We start from the raw sequence: 14,123 nt of genomic DNA on the forward strand, positions 1-14,123 counted from the left end.
TGTGGACAAGGGGAATCCAGTGAATATAGTGTACTTAGATTTTCAGAAAGCCTTTGACAAAGTCCCTCACCAAAGGCTCTTAAGCAAAGTAAGCAGTTATGGGGTAAGAGGGAAGGTCCTCTCATGGATCAGTAACTGGTTAAAAGATAGGAAACAAAGGATAGAAATGAATGAAGAGAGGTAAATAGTGGTGTCCCCAGGGGTCTGTACTGGGACCAGTCCTATTCAACATATTCATAAATGATCTGGAAGAAGGGTAAACAGTGAGGTGGCAAAATTTGCAGATGATACAAAACTACTCAAGATAGTTAAGTCACAAGCAGACTGTGAAGAGCTACAAAAGGATCTCTCAAAACTGGGTAACTGGGCAAGAAAATCGCAGATGAAAATCAATGTTTATTAATGCAAAGTAATGCACATTGGAAAACATAATTCAAACTATATACATACAAAATAATGAGGGGTCTAAATAAGCTGTTACCACTTGTCACAGGGTTCGCACAGGTTTCCGCCCTCTCACCCTGTGCTGAGGCTGGTAAAATAAGAGTTCTCAGGCCTTCTTCTGGTGTTTCACCCTTGTGCTTTATTTTACAGTGCCACCATGCAGTCCCCTTTATCCCCCAACAGTTATCCCCTTTCCAACCCGTTCCAGGGTCTCTTGGCCCTTGAGGCTCCCTTCCTGTGGTGAGGAGACAGAGTTGTAGCCTCCTGTCCCCTCCCAGGCTAACCTTCTAACTGAGTTTTGTTCAGGGTTTTTATAGCCCTCCCAGCCCTCAGCCCAGCTGCCACTGCTTAGCTCAATCTATTGCAGTGAGCCAGCCCTCGTTAGGGCCTGCAGCTGGGCTCCCTGCTGGCTGCTTTGCACCTCTGCCCCTGGCCTCTCTGCCGGAAAGCAGGGCTTAGCTAGCATTTTAGCAGGGCAATCAAGGGGTTTCACCCCTGCCCTGCCACACGGCTCAAAAGAGAGATCTTGGAGTCATTGTCGATAGTTCTCTGAAAACACCCGCTCAATGTGCAGCGGCAGTAAAAAAAAAAAAAAAAAAAAAAAGCTAACAGGATGTTGGGAATCATTAAGAAAGGGATAGAAATAAGACAGGAAAATATCATATTGCCTCCGTATAAATCTATGATACGCCCACATCTTGAATACTGCATGCAGATGTGGTCTCCCCATCTCAAAAAAGATATATTAGAATTGGAAAAGGTTCAGAAAAGGGCAACAAAAATTATTAGGGGTATGGAAAGGCTTCCGTATGAGGAGAGATTAATAAGACTGGGACTTTTCAGCTTGAAAAAGAGATGACCGGGGGGGGGAGGGGAAATATGATTGAGGTCTATAAAACCATGACTGATGTGGAGAAAGTAAATAAGGAAGTGTTATTTACTCCTCCTCATAACACACGACCTAGGGGTCACCACGTGAAATTAATAGGCAGCATGTTTAAAACAAACAAGAGGAAATATTCCTTCACACAATGCACAGGGGGCACGTGGGAGGCAGATGACCCTGTCATGGCACTCATTTAATTGCCTTTCTGCACCTAAAAACACTCCAAGATCAGTATTGGCCTTGGAAAACATTACAGCAAAGTTGGGTGTCGAAAAATAAGAAATGTCAAATGCAACTCTTAGAAAACATCCTATCAAATATTACAAGTTCTCACAACTTTGGGACCTATACATGAATTTCTAATTTAATAAAATTAGTACATTTCTGATCCTGATATTTGGGCTGCACATTTTTCCCCTTTAAATAGTGGGGACAATTCAAAATTGTCCATGAAGTCCTAGGGCTTAGCCCCATCCGGTCTGACCACTCAAGAGAATCTCTGCTTCCAGTGGTGCAAACAAAGCAATAATTCAATGTTCCAATTTTATTCATTTCAATCATTTTTTAAAGCTGATTGGGGCAGCTGCAACTAGAATCCTTTCCCCTCACTCTCCTGTGGTCAATGGCATTGGAAAAAATTGTATAGTGCGTGTGCTGAATACCATTGAACCAAACTGTAAACCCTGTATATGACTGAAACCACTTCAAGCCAGGAGATGCTACCTCACCCCTGCCTGTGGTGGCCAAATTTAGGGGAATTTGGTTTCCAAATGAGGGCACCCACTTAGCTCCTCCTTCCATATCCTCTCCCCTTCTTGGTGAAGGACACTACATAGAGCAAGTTGAAAACTAAGAGGAGATATCTGAGAGACCCTCTCAGGAGCCACAGAAAGGGGAGTTCTGCTGTGATAGCTCCCAGTGTGTATATCCTTTCTCTGGATTGCTTGTTGGTAACTGTCCATCTCCCCCACAAAAGCAGAGGGACCTCCACAAGCCCATACCTCTTCTGCTCTTGGGACCGTCATCAGTGGTCAAGGGCATGTTGTGAGCCTAGACCCAATAATCCCCTCAAATCCCTCCCTGGTTGAATCCACCTACAGTGGAAAAGCTCCAGGGTCCTATCCCAGATTCTTAAGTGGGTAATCAAGTCAGTTGCCAAGGAATCGGACATCCTTTTTATTTTCCTTCCCACAAAATACTGGGCTCTCTTAGAGATGTTTGTCTTCATTTCTCCAGTTATTGCATGTGATGATGAGCACAACTGCTAAGGACAACCCTCTACCATAGTGGGCTAAGATCCAAATGAGAGCATGAGACCAAAAAAAAAAAAAAGGCTGGTTCTTTGACAAGGACAACCACCCCTGGTTCTCCAGCTCAGGGTTATTTCTCCCCAGCCATATCTGAACACATCATGAAGGAATTGATAGCCATCACTCAAATCCAGCCAGAGAAAGAGGGTGAGCTGGAGACAGCACAATTGTGGAGCACCACATTACACAGGTAATGTCAAAGTCAGAAGGTCTCATGCATATTAGTTTCCTAAGAGAGGTGAGCCCACAGGCTGGTTCTTTGGGTTCACCTGAGGAGGGAGCATATCCTGGTTCAATCAGACAACTCAACGACCATGGCGTACATAATGCAAGTAGATACCAGAAGTTCACGTCTCAGTGTTTACCAGGTGTAGGTTCTCTCCTAGCATTACCTGGCAGCCATCAGGGGAAGCTACACAGAGGGCTCATTGAACACAAAAGTGAACTGGCACACAGAATGTCCCTGAATCAAGAAGTGTTCCATCTGTAAAGCTGTCACCTGGGCAAACACTTCTACAAAGCATCACGGTCTTGATCTTCAGTTCTCTGCAGACATATCCTCTGTCAGGAAAGTGCTCCAAATGGTAATCTCAAAATAGATTAATACTGCTAATTTAGGGGAAATCTGAAATCCCCCTCTCCTCCCATTTGATTTATCTCTTTCTCCCTATTAATTTTTCCTTCCAGCTAGGTGTATCCCAAATGTCTCACACGGTGGCAAGAGATAGGATGTAGAATGGCAAATTTATCACCTGATTTCATTTCTGACCCTCCCCTACAGTTTATCCCAAACAAGACAAATTTTCCAGCTATCTCTACAGAGATCTCTTCAGGGTGCGAGGGTATGATAGAGATGTAAATTGGCAGTGTTAAATTATTTTACAAAGAAGAAAGTAAAGTTGACACACAGTTTTTGAAGTACTCCGCTGATGTGAGGGTAGAAAGGGAATGTCCAGCCCTGCAGCCTCATGGACAAGTCTGAATTGTCTCCAGTATTTCCAGAAAGTGAGGTACAGTCCAAATTTTCAGACTAGGGGTGAAGTCAGCCCTAGAAAGGAAGTAATTTGGTGACAAATTTTCCCAAATGCTGCCCATCCTTTTTGTGGGCAAGGTTCTGAATATGGCTGATCTATTAATACTAAATTGTTTGGCCTCCCGAAACTTCATCTGCTTCTTTCTGTAAACACCTCCTGTGGGAACAATAAAGGGAACTGAGGCCATGTTATTACAATGACTTACTCTGCCTCTCAAGCCTGGTCTACACTAGGCGTTTAAATCGGTTTTAGGAGCGTAAAACCGATTTAACGCCAAAACCGTCCACACTAGGAGGCACCTTATATCGATTTTAATGGCTCTTTAAACCGGTTTCTGTACTCCTCCCTAACGAGAGGAGTAACGCTAGTATCGGTATTAACATATCGGATTAGGGTTAGTGTGGACGCTGATCGACGGTATTGGCCTCCGGGAGCTATCCCACAGTGCACCAGTGACCGCTCTGTACCGCAATCTGAACTCGGATGCAGTGGTCAGGTAAACAGAAAAGCCCCGCGAACTTTTGAATATTTCCTGTTTGCCCAGCGTGGAGCTCCGATCAGCATGGGTGGCGATGCAGTCCGAAATCAAAATAAAAAAAGAGCTCCCGCATGGACCATGTGGATGTGATCGCTGTAAGGGCAGGCAAATCCGTTCTATCAGCGCTCCGTTACAGAAGATGAAATTCAGAATCCTTTTTTTAAAATCTCCAGACAGACGCCATAGCAGGGACTCAGCGCACTGCAGCGTGACAAGCGTAACGGAAAGCCAAAGAATCAAATGGATGCTCATGGACTGGAGGACTGAAGCTATCCCACAGTTCCTGCAGCCTCCGAAAATTATTTGCATTCTTGGCTGAGCTCCAAATGCTTCTAGGGTCAAACACAGTGTCCGCGGGTCAGGGCATAGCTTGGCAATCTACTCACCCACCCCCCACCCACCCCCAGAAGCGAAAGGTAAAACAATCCTCTGACTCTTTTACATGTCACCCTATCTTTACTGAATGCTGCAGATAGACGCGATAGTGCAGCACTCAACACCAACATCCTTGCTCCCCCCCCCCCCCGCCATGGGCGGCTGATGGTACAATACGATGGAAATCCATCCTCATCATCAGCATCAGCTGATCGTGCAAAAAGATGGAAATCCATCCTCATCATCAGCATCAGCTGATCGTGCAAAAAGCTGGAAATCCATCCTCATGATCAGCCTCAGCTGATGGTACAAAAGGACTGGTAACCGTCCTCGTCATCAGCCTATTGGCCCTAATTTTTTCTGGTGGATGGATGGTGCAATATGGCTGGTAACCATCCTCATCATAGCAACAGGGGGCTGAGCTCCATCAGCCCCCACCCTTCATGTGTAAAGAAAAGATTCAGTTGCCCCTGGACTAGCAGTGGGATGCTGGGCTTCTCTCCTACACACTGCTTAATGTCCTGTCTGGACTATCATAGCAGCTGGAGGCTGCCTTCCACTCATTTCTCACTAACAAGTCAGTGTGTCTTATTCCTGCATTCTTTATTAATTCATCACACAAGTGGGGGGACAATGCTACGGTAGCCAAGAAAGGCTGGGGGAAGAACGGAATCAACAGGTGGGGTTGTTACAGGAGCACCCCCTGTGAATAGCATACAGATAATAATTTCTGCAGGCTCTGACACAGAGCAGCTGTGCTCTCTGGTTCTATGATACGGTGGTTCTCTAGCACACTTGCCTATATTAGGCAGCACTGATTCTATTTTTAGATACCAAAAGGAGGGATTGACTCAGGAGTCATTCCCAATTTTGCTTTTGCGCCCCTGGCTGATCGGCCAGGGGCACTTATGACAGCAGCTAATGGTACAAAACGATGGAAGGTGCAATATGGCTAGTAACCAATCTTGGCTTTTGCGCCCCTGGCTGATTGGCCAGGGGCACTAGCAGCAAATGGTACAAAAGGACTGGTAGCCATGATCATCCTCAGTTCCAATTTATGGAAGGGTTTGGATGGTGCAATATGGCTAGTAACCATCTCTGCTGTCATGCAAAAGCAAAAGCATGCTTCTGTGTAGCGCTGCTGAATCGCCTCTGTGAGCGGCATCTAGTACACATACGGTGAGAGTCACAAACGGCAAAACAAGCTCCATGATTGCCATGCTATGGCATCTGCCAGGGCAATCCAGGGGAAAAAGGCGCAAAATGCTTGTCTGCCGTTGCTTTCCCAGACGAAGGAGTGACTGATGACATTTACCCAGAACCTCCCGCGACAATGATTTTTGCCCCATCAGGCACTGGGATCTCAACCCGGAAGTTCCAAGGGGCGGGGGAAGCTGCGGGAACTATGGGATAGCTAGGGAATAGCTACCCACAGTGCAACGCTCCAGAAATCGACGCTAGCCACGGACCATGGACGCACACCACCGATTTAATGTGCTTAGTATGGCCGCGCTCCACCCGATTTTATAAATTCTGTTTTACAAAACCGGTTTATGCAAATTCGGAATAATCCCGTAGTGTAGACGTACCCTCAATTTGCTTGGCTGAGACATGCCTGACATGGCTGTAGAAGCTGTTTCATCTTTCAAAGATGTAATTAAGGCTGATCCTCTAGTTCCTACTCTAGCTTCAATCCGCCCAATGGTGGTTTGATTTCACATGCATAGCAGAGCTCTGACTAACATAAGCCAGGACATGAAAGGCCATTTAGCAAAGCGCAGTGAAAAATAAGCTAGAGTCAGATGAGCTCTAACACTTTTTTGTTTTGTTTTTAGCCATACTGAGAGCAGTTGTTTAAAAAGTTTATTTCCTAGAACAAAGTGATTGTTATGTTACTAAATATTTTATCTTTTCAAAACCAAGACCACACATATAAGAAAAGAATGAGAACTAAAGATGTTAACTGGTCTGTTTTGTAAACAAATATCAGATGTGCCAGATCATTCCATCTGCTTCCAGACACAGAAGCAGATTATGATCAGAGTTCCTCCACTGGCTCTAACTACAGGGTTTATGGTTGCAGCTAAACTGGGTTCATCTCCATTGCTGACACTCACTGTCAGCAAACAAGCATTCTTGCAGTGTAGACAAGTCTTGGGGTGAGAAAGAAGGGGGCCTGAGAAACTGAATAGAAAATCCAATAGAAGTTGGTCCAATAAAATATATTACCTCCAGGGCCGCCCAGAGGATTCCGAGGGCCCGGGGTCTTCGGCAGCGGGGGGCCCTTCCATTCCGGGACCCGCCGCCGAAGTGCCCCGAAGACCTGCGGCGGCCCCCCCCCCACCGCCAAATTACTGCCGAAGCAGGACCCGCCGCCGAAGTGCAGCCCGGTCTTCGGCGGTAATTCGGCGGAGGGGGGCCCCCGCCGCGGGTCTTCGGGGCGCTTCGGCGGCGGGTCCTGGAAGGGAAGGGCCCCCCGCCGCCGAATTACCGCCGAAGACTGAGCTGAACTCAGCGGGGGGTCCCGCTCCGTCTTCGGTAATTCGCCAGCGGGGGGTCCTTCCGCCCCGGAGCGGAAGGACCCGCCGCCGGCGAAGACCAGGAGCAGAAGAAGCTCCTGCGCCCGGCCCCGCAAGAGTTTTCCCGGCCCCCCGGAGCGAGTGAAGAACCCCGCTCCAGGGCCCCCGAAAAACTCTGGTGGGGGCCCCTGTGGGGTTCGGGGCCTGGGGCAAATTGGCCCTCTTGCCCCCCCCCCGGGCGGCCCTGATTACCTCACCTTTAGGTTGACCTAGCTACATCATTCGTGGGTGTGAAAAATCCACAACCCTGAGCGACATAGTTAAGATGACTTAAGTTCCTATGACAGTGCTAGGTTGACAGAAGAATTCTTCCATTGACCTAGCTACCACTTCTTGGGAAGGTGGATTACCACATTGATAGTGTGCCACTGTAGCGCTTTAAGTGTAGACACTATCTAAGCCCTAGATAGACTGGACCTACTTAGATGAAGCAACCTGGTCTTCAATCCATTTTTGTTCTTTCATTCAATTTGACTTCTCAAGTATCAGTAAGCTTTGTTTTATCTTAAGCTGTTTTGGGGATAACTCACTGTAGCCCATCCCAAGGAGAGGTAATCCTCCAGCCTTCAAGGAGAAGTTGCAAAATTGATGCTGGCACTTAAACCATTCATGGGGTCATAGATTTTTAAGGCCAGATGGGGCCATTATGATAATTTAGTCTGACCTCCTCCATACACAGGCCATAGACTTTAACCAAGCAATTCTGGCTTTAAGCCCAATCATTCTAGTTTAGAAATTTTAGAAATTTGTCCAATCTTGTTTTTAAAATGTTGAGTGATGGAGAATCCACCACAACCCTTGGTAAATTTATTTTAATGATCAATTAACCTCACTGTTAATAATTTGCACCTGTCATAAACATACAGTTAAGGGTTAAATCCTCTTTTACCTGTAAAGGGTTAAGAAGATCACATAACCTAGCTGACACCTGACCAGAAGGACCAATAAGGGGACAAGATACTTTAAAATTTGGAAGGGAGAAAAAGTCTTTTGTCTGTACTGTGTGTGTGCTTTTGCCAGAGACAGAGAAAGAAGGAGCCATCCCACTCCCATAGGGTAGTGAGTATTTATAGAAGGAATGTATTAGATTACTTTTATTTTCTTGTTTTTGAGTTCTTTTGCAAATAAGAGGGAGGATAGATTTGGGTTCTTTGTGTAACTTTAAAGTTTTGCCCAGAGGGAAACCCTCTGTGTTTTGAATCTGATTGTGAGATTATCTTTCATTCTAATCTTACAGAGGTATTCCTTTTACTTTTTTTCTTTAATTAAAATTCTTCTTTTAAGAACCTGATTGATTTTTCATTGTTTTAAGATCCAAGGGTTTGGATCAGTGTTCACCAGGACTAAGTGGTGAGGGGATATTCTCAAGCCTTCCCAGGGAAAGGGATGTAGGGGTTTGGGGAGGATTATTCTCAAGCCTGCCCAGGAAAGGGAGCTTAGGGACTTGGGAGATATTTGGGGGAAGGCAGAGTTCCAAGTGGCTCTCCCTAAATATTTGGTTAACACTTGGTGGTGGCAGCATCCTGTTAACCTAAACTGGTAAAAATAAGCTTAGGGGGTCTTTCATGCGGGTCCCCACATCTGTACCCTAAAGTTCAGAGTGGGGATGGAACCTTGACAGCACCATATATCCAGTTTTGAATTTGTCTAGCTTCAGCTTCTGGCTATTGGATTTTGTTGTGCCTTTATCTACTAGATTCATAGATTCTAAGGTCAGAAGGGACCATTGTGATCATCGAGTCTGACCTCATGTATAATACAGGCCATAGAACTCCCCCTGAAATAATTCCTAGAACAAATCTTAAAACATCCAATCTTGGTTTAAAAATTGTCAATGATGGAGAATCCACTATGACTCTTGGTAAATTGTTTCATTGGTTAATTACACTCACCATTAAAAAAGTACATCTTATTTCCAGTCTGAATTTATCTAGCTTCAACTTTGAGCTATTAATCGTGTTAGACCTTTCTCTGCTAGGTTGAAGAGCCCATTATTAAATATTTGTTCCCCATTTAGTTACTTATAGACTGTAATCAAATCACCCCTTAACTTCTCTTTGGTAAGTTAAATAGATTGAGTTCCTTGAGTCTATCACTAAAAGGCAGGTTTTCTAATCCTGTAATCATTCTCATGGCTCTTCTCTGAACCCTCTCCAATTTATCAATATCCTTCTTGAATTGTGGGCACTAGAACCGGACATAGTATTCCAACAGCAATCACACACAATGTCCCGGTTTTATAGGGACAGTCCTGATTTTTTTTTCTATATAGGTTTCTATTACCTCCCATCCCCGTCTCGATTTTTCACACTTGCTCTCTGGTCACCCTAGCCAAATACAGAGGTAGAATAACCTCTCTATTGCTACTCAAGGTTCCCCTGTTTATTCATCCCAGGATTACATTAGCTCTTTTGGTCAAAGCATTACATTGGGAGCTCATGTTTAGCTGATTATTTACAACAACCCCCAAATCTTTTTCAGAGTTACTGCTTCCCAGAATAGACTCCCCCATTCTGTAAATACGGATTAAAGAGCACTTTAATGTCTGATACATTCTCTCTTGATGTAGATACCTACAGACAATGATCAACTCACTTCTTAGCCTTCTCTTTGATAAATAGATTGAGCTCCTCAAGTCTGTCACTGTAAAACACGTTTTCAGTCTTTGAATAATTTTTATGACTTTGTGAAAATTTTCTGATTTTTTTTTCCAGTTTTTTTTTTGGAAGCATAGACACACCACAACTGGACCTGGTATTCTAGTAATGGTCTCACTTGTGCCGTGTACAGAGGTAATATCACTTCCTTGCTCGTACTCAGTATTCCCCCCATATATATCCAAGGATTGCATTAGCCCTTTCGGACATAGTTCCACACTGTGAGCTCACGTTAGTTGCTTGGCAACTCCGACCCATAAGGTGCCTTTCACTGCTTTCCAGGATACAGTCCCCCATGCTGTAGGTAAGGCCTACATTTTATTGTTTCTAGATGCATTTAGCCATATTGATTCTCAGTCAAAGGTGCAGACCAAGGAGCTGAAGCATTGTGACTGTGTCAAGCTGAAGGCATGGCACAAGCCTAATGACCATGGATCAGAAATGAATTTCCAAGAGCAAGATGATGGCTTTAAACTATGTTGCATGATGTCCCAAGTATGTTGGAGGGAGGAGCGCTGATTTAAAAGTAAAGCTACAATGAAAGCTAATAAAATGGCACTTTTTACTAAAAATGTTTTTAAATATGTTTTTTCAATATAAAATTTTAACTCCCAAGAAAATGGAAACAAAATGTATAAAATTCCCCAGGAATATAACAAGGATAATCCTCTTTTTATTTTCGTTTCCAGTCCCACTGTTATGCTCAGAACATGGTACAGCACCAATATTTAATGATACAATTCTGGGTTCATTTACCACACCTCTACCCCGATATAATGCTGTCCTCCAGAGCCAAAAAATCTTACCGTCTTATAGGTGAAACTGTGTTATATCAAACTTGCTTTGATCCACTGGAGTGAACAGCCCCACCCCCCTGGAGTGCTGCTTTACCATGTTATATCCGAATTCATGTTAGATCGGGTCGCGTTATATCAGGGTAGAAGTTTATATAAAATATTGAGAAATATAAAACAATATTAAGGAACTGAGTTATACCTGGCATGACATAAACACCAAGCAAATAATTTTCAGAATCGCCAAATTTTGACCTTACTCTGCCCCTACTGAAATCATTGGGAGTTTTACCACTGATTTCAATTGGAGGAAAACCAGGCCAGTACTGAGCACTTCTGAAATTCCCATCGCAAAGCCCCATCTACATACTATTATATTTAGTGGTGGGGATTAAACACTATGGTTCAATCAGTGCTCCCTACTGGGCATAATGCTTACTAGAATAAGGAATTCCAGTGAAGTCAAATACTGCATTAAGCCTTTGCATGGTTAGCCACTATATATTTAAGAAAAATAGCTCTGGCCTGTCTCTTTAAATAAAAGTGAAAAACTACAAGGCATACCTCTTGCTACCAGAAGAATACACCCTGTAATCATTGTTAACAAGGTACAAGAACTAAAACGAGGGTGAGAGGAAACAAGAAATAGTGTGACTGGCAGGTGCAATCTCCCAAGCCAGCTTGTGTAACTGAAGAAGAGCAAGAACGGCAGGAATCCTATTGGAACATAAATATGTGCATATGAGACTAAACTGCTCCTTAGACAGTTTAATAGCTATTTACTTGCTCTGTTGATTGCCTCTGGCCAATTTTTAATCTTGAAAGTGTGTCTCCTCTGCTCCCTGCTTTGATCTCATTCCTTCTGAATCAAAATACAAGGATGTGATTAAGATAAACTTGTAAAGACAGCTCGGGAATGGGTGGAAAATGCGGATCGTTTGCTCTACTGGAGATAAAATAATCCCCATATTAAATCAAATCATACTAGACACATTATTGGATGACTACTTTGAAAAAAGGGAAAACAATGGTAGTCTAGGAGTTAACTGTATTTGTTCTAATTATAGAAGCCCCTTGCATGGAGATATTTAGAAAAGTACTGGAGAGAGTACTAGGAAACATACAGTAGGGAATGGGCTGTAACCTTTAAATGCAAGGCAAGTTGTCCTCTCTTTGCACCGGCCTTTCCTCACTAATTATAACTGAGGAGGCCAGATGTGGTGATGAGTGCTATAGAAATTCTTGGTTTAAAAAAAAAAAAACACTAATTGGGAATTGCTGACTAATATTTTCTCATGAAGATAGCCATGAAGAATGACCCATTTCTGAGCAAAATGAGGGAGAGGTGCAGAGTCTTGTCTTTTTCATACAGAAATGATACTACTTGTAATGAGGCATACAGGGCCTCCATGCTGAGGCGAGAGGCCTATTAGAAATGCAGAGACTGGTAAACTGAAGCAACTGGCCCAAACTGATAATGTAGAAAAAGTAGAAATGAATGGAAAGGCCATTCTGAACCTAGAGAAAATTAATAGGAACAAGCTAATCCATGAAGTCTCCCACACTGGATGTTATGAAAGTTTTGGTAATGACTCCATAGATAAGGATGTGTTATGAGTTGGACTTTAAATTTAAAAAAAAAAAGGTGCAGTCTTAACTCAGAGTATCCATATAACATATCAGATCCACCGCTTTTCTGTAATGTCTAGCTCTAGAATTACTATGAACAACAAAGATCTCTCATTCACATAAGCTTACCTAAACATTACAGGAAAAACATATCTTGCAGCTCACTTATTTACACATACCAGTGCAAAACCACATATGGTGTAATTTATGAAAGTTGAATCAACCTTATATAGATCATGGAATACCATTAGTGTATAACCAATACATGTAATCAAATTGGAATTTAACGATGCACATGGTTCAGGGTGAGCGTGAGGCAGTGTGAGGAGTAGAAAGAAGGTTGATAAAGGGAACTGATGGGTGGGGCATAATACATAGCTGCTGATTTGTTTGCTTTTTATGGTTTATGTTGCGCTATGCAGACCAGCAACCTTAACTCAGAGTTCACAGATTTTTGTGTGGGATACTTACAAAGATTCCCATTGTCCTGTAAGTTTAAAATCTTCAGTACAGGCCAGGAAGTGGTATCATTTCTGGAGTGTCAACGAGTATAAAGGGAGGGAATCAATTGACATGACCTTTATATCTACAAGCCTCTTGACCCACCCACACTAGAAGCCTCACCATAAGTGGGAGAAATGGGGAATAGCTGTGATTCTAGATATGTCTTTAGATCTTCCTTTGGCACTTGAGAAAAATGAGGATATAATCTGGATCTAAAACCAGTCAGTCAGAAGAGAAAAGTACTAGATGAAATTGTACTAGTACTAGTTCCAAAAGGCCAATGGCATATTGGGCTGCGTTAATAGGAGCATTGCCAGCAGATCTAGAGAAGTGATTATTCCTCTCTATTGGGCGCTGGTGAGGCCACACCTGGAGTATTGTGCCCACTACAGAAGGGATGTGGACAAATTGAAGAGAGGCCAGTGGAGGGCAATGAAAATGATTAGGGGGCTGGGTCACATGACTTACGAGGAGTGGCAGAGGGAACTGGGGTTATTTAGTCTGCAGAAGAGAAGGATGAGGGGGGATTTGACAGCAGCCTTCAACTACCTGAAGGGGGGTTCCAACGAGGATGGAGCTCTGCTGTTCTCAGTGGTGGCAGATGACGGAGCAATGGTCTCAAGTTGCAGTGGGGGTTAGGTTGGATATTAGGAAACACTATTTCACTAGGAGGATGGTGAAGCACTGGAATGGGTTACCTAGGGAGGTGGTGGAATCTCCATCCTTAGAGGTTTTTAAGACCCGGGTTGAGAAAGCCTTGGCTGGGTTGATTTAGTTGGTATTGGTCCTGCTTTGAGCAGGGGGTTGGACTAGATGATCTCCTGAGGTCTCTTCCAACCCTAATATTCTATGATTCTATGAAATTTTATTAAAAAATCAGTTAAATTGACCAGATTTGTGATCTTCTGAAGATCACCAAGACCAGACAGTATTCACCCAAGAGTTCTGAAGGAGGAAATAAAGATGATCAAGGGTATGGAACAACTTTCATATGAGGAGAGACTAAAAGGATTGGGGTTGTTTGGCTTGGAAAAGACATGACTCGGGACGGGGAATATGATAGAGGTCTCTAAATTCATGAATGGTGTGGAAAAAGTGAATAGAGAAGTTTTTATTTATCTTTTCACACAACATAAACCAAGGGTCATCTGATGAGATGAATAGGCAGCAGGTTTAATACAAACAAGAGGAAATACTTGTTCACATAATACACAACTATTGCCAGAAGCTGGGAATGGGCAATGGGATGGATCACTTGATGATTACCTGTTCTGTTCATTCCCTCTGGGGCACCTGGCATTGACCACTGTCTGAAGACAGGATACTGGGCTAGATGGACCTTTGGTCTAACCCAGTAGGGCTGTTCTTATATT

Source organism: Mauremys reevesii, linkage group 1 (genome assembly GCF_016161935.1).
Source record: "Mauremys reevesii isolate NIE-2019 linkage group 1, ASM1616193v1, whole genome shotgun sequence".
Classification (NCBI taxonomy): domain Eukaryota; kingdom Metazoa; phylum Chordata; order Testudines; family Geoemydidae; genus Mauremys; species Mauremys reevesii.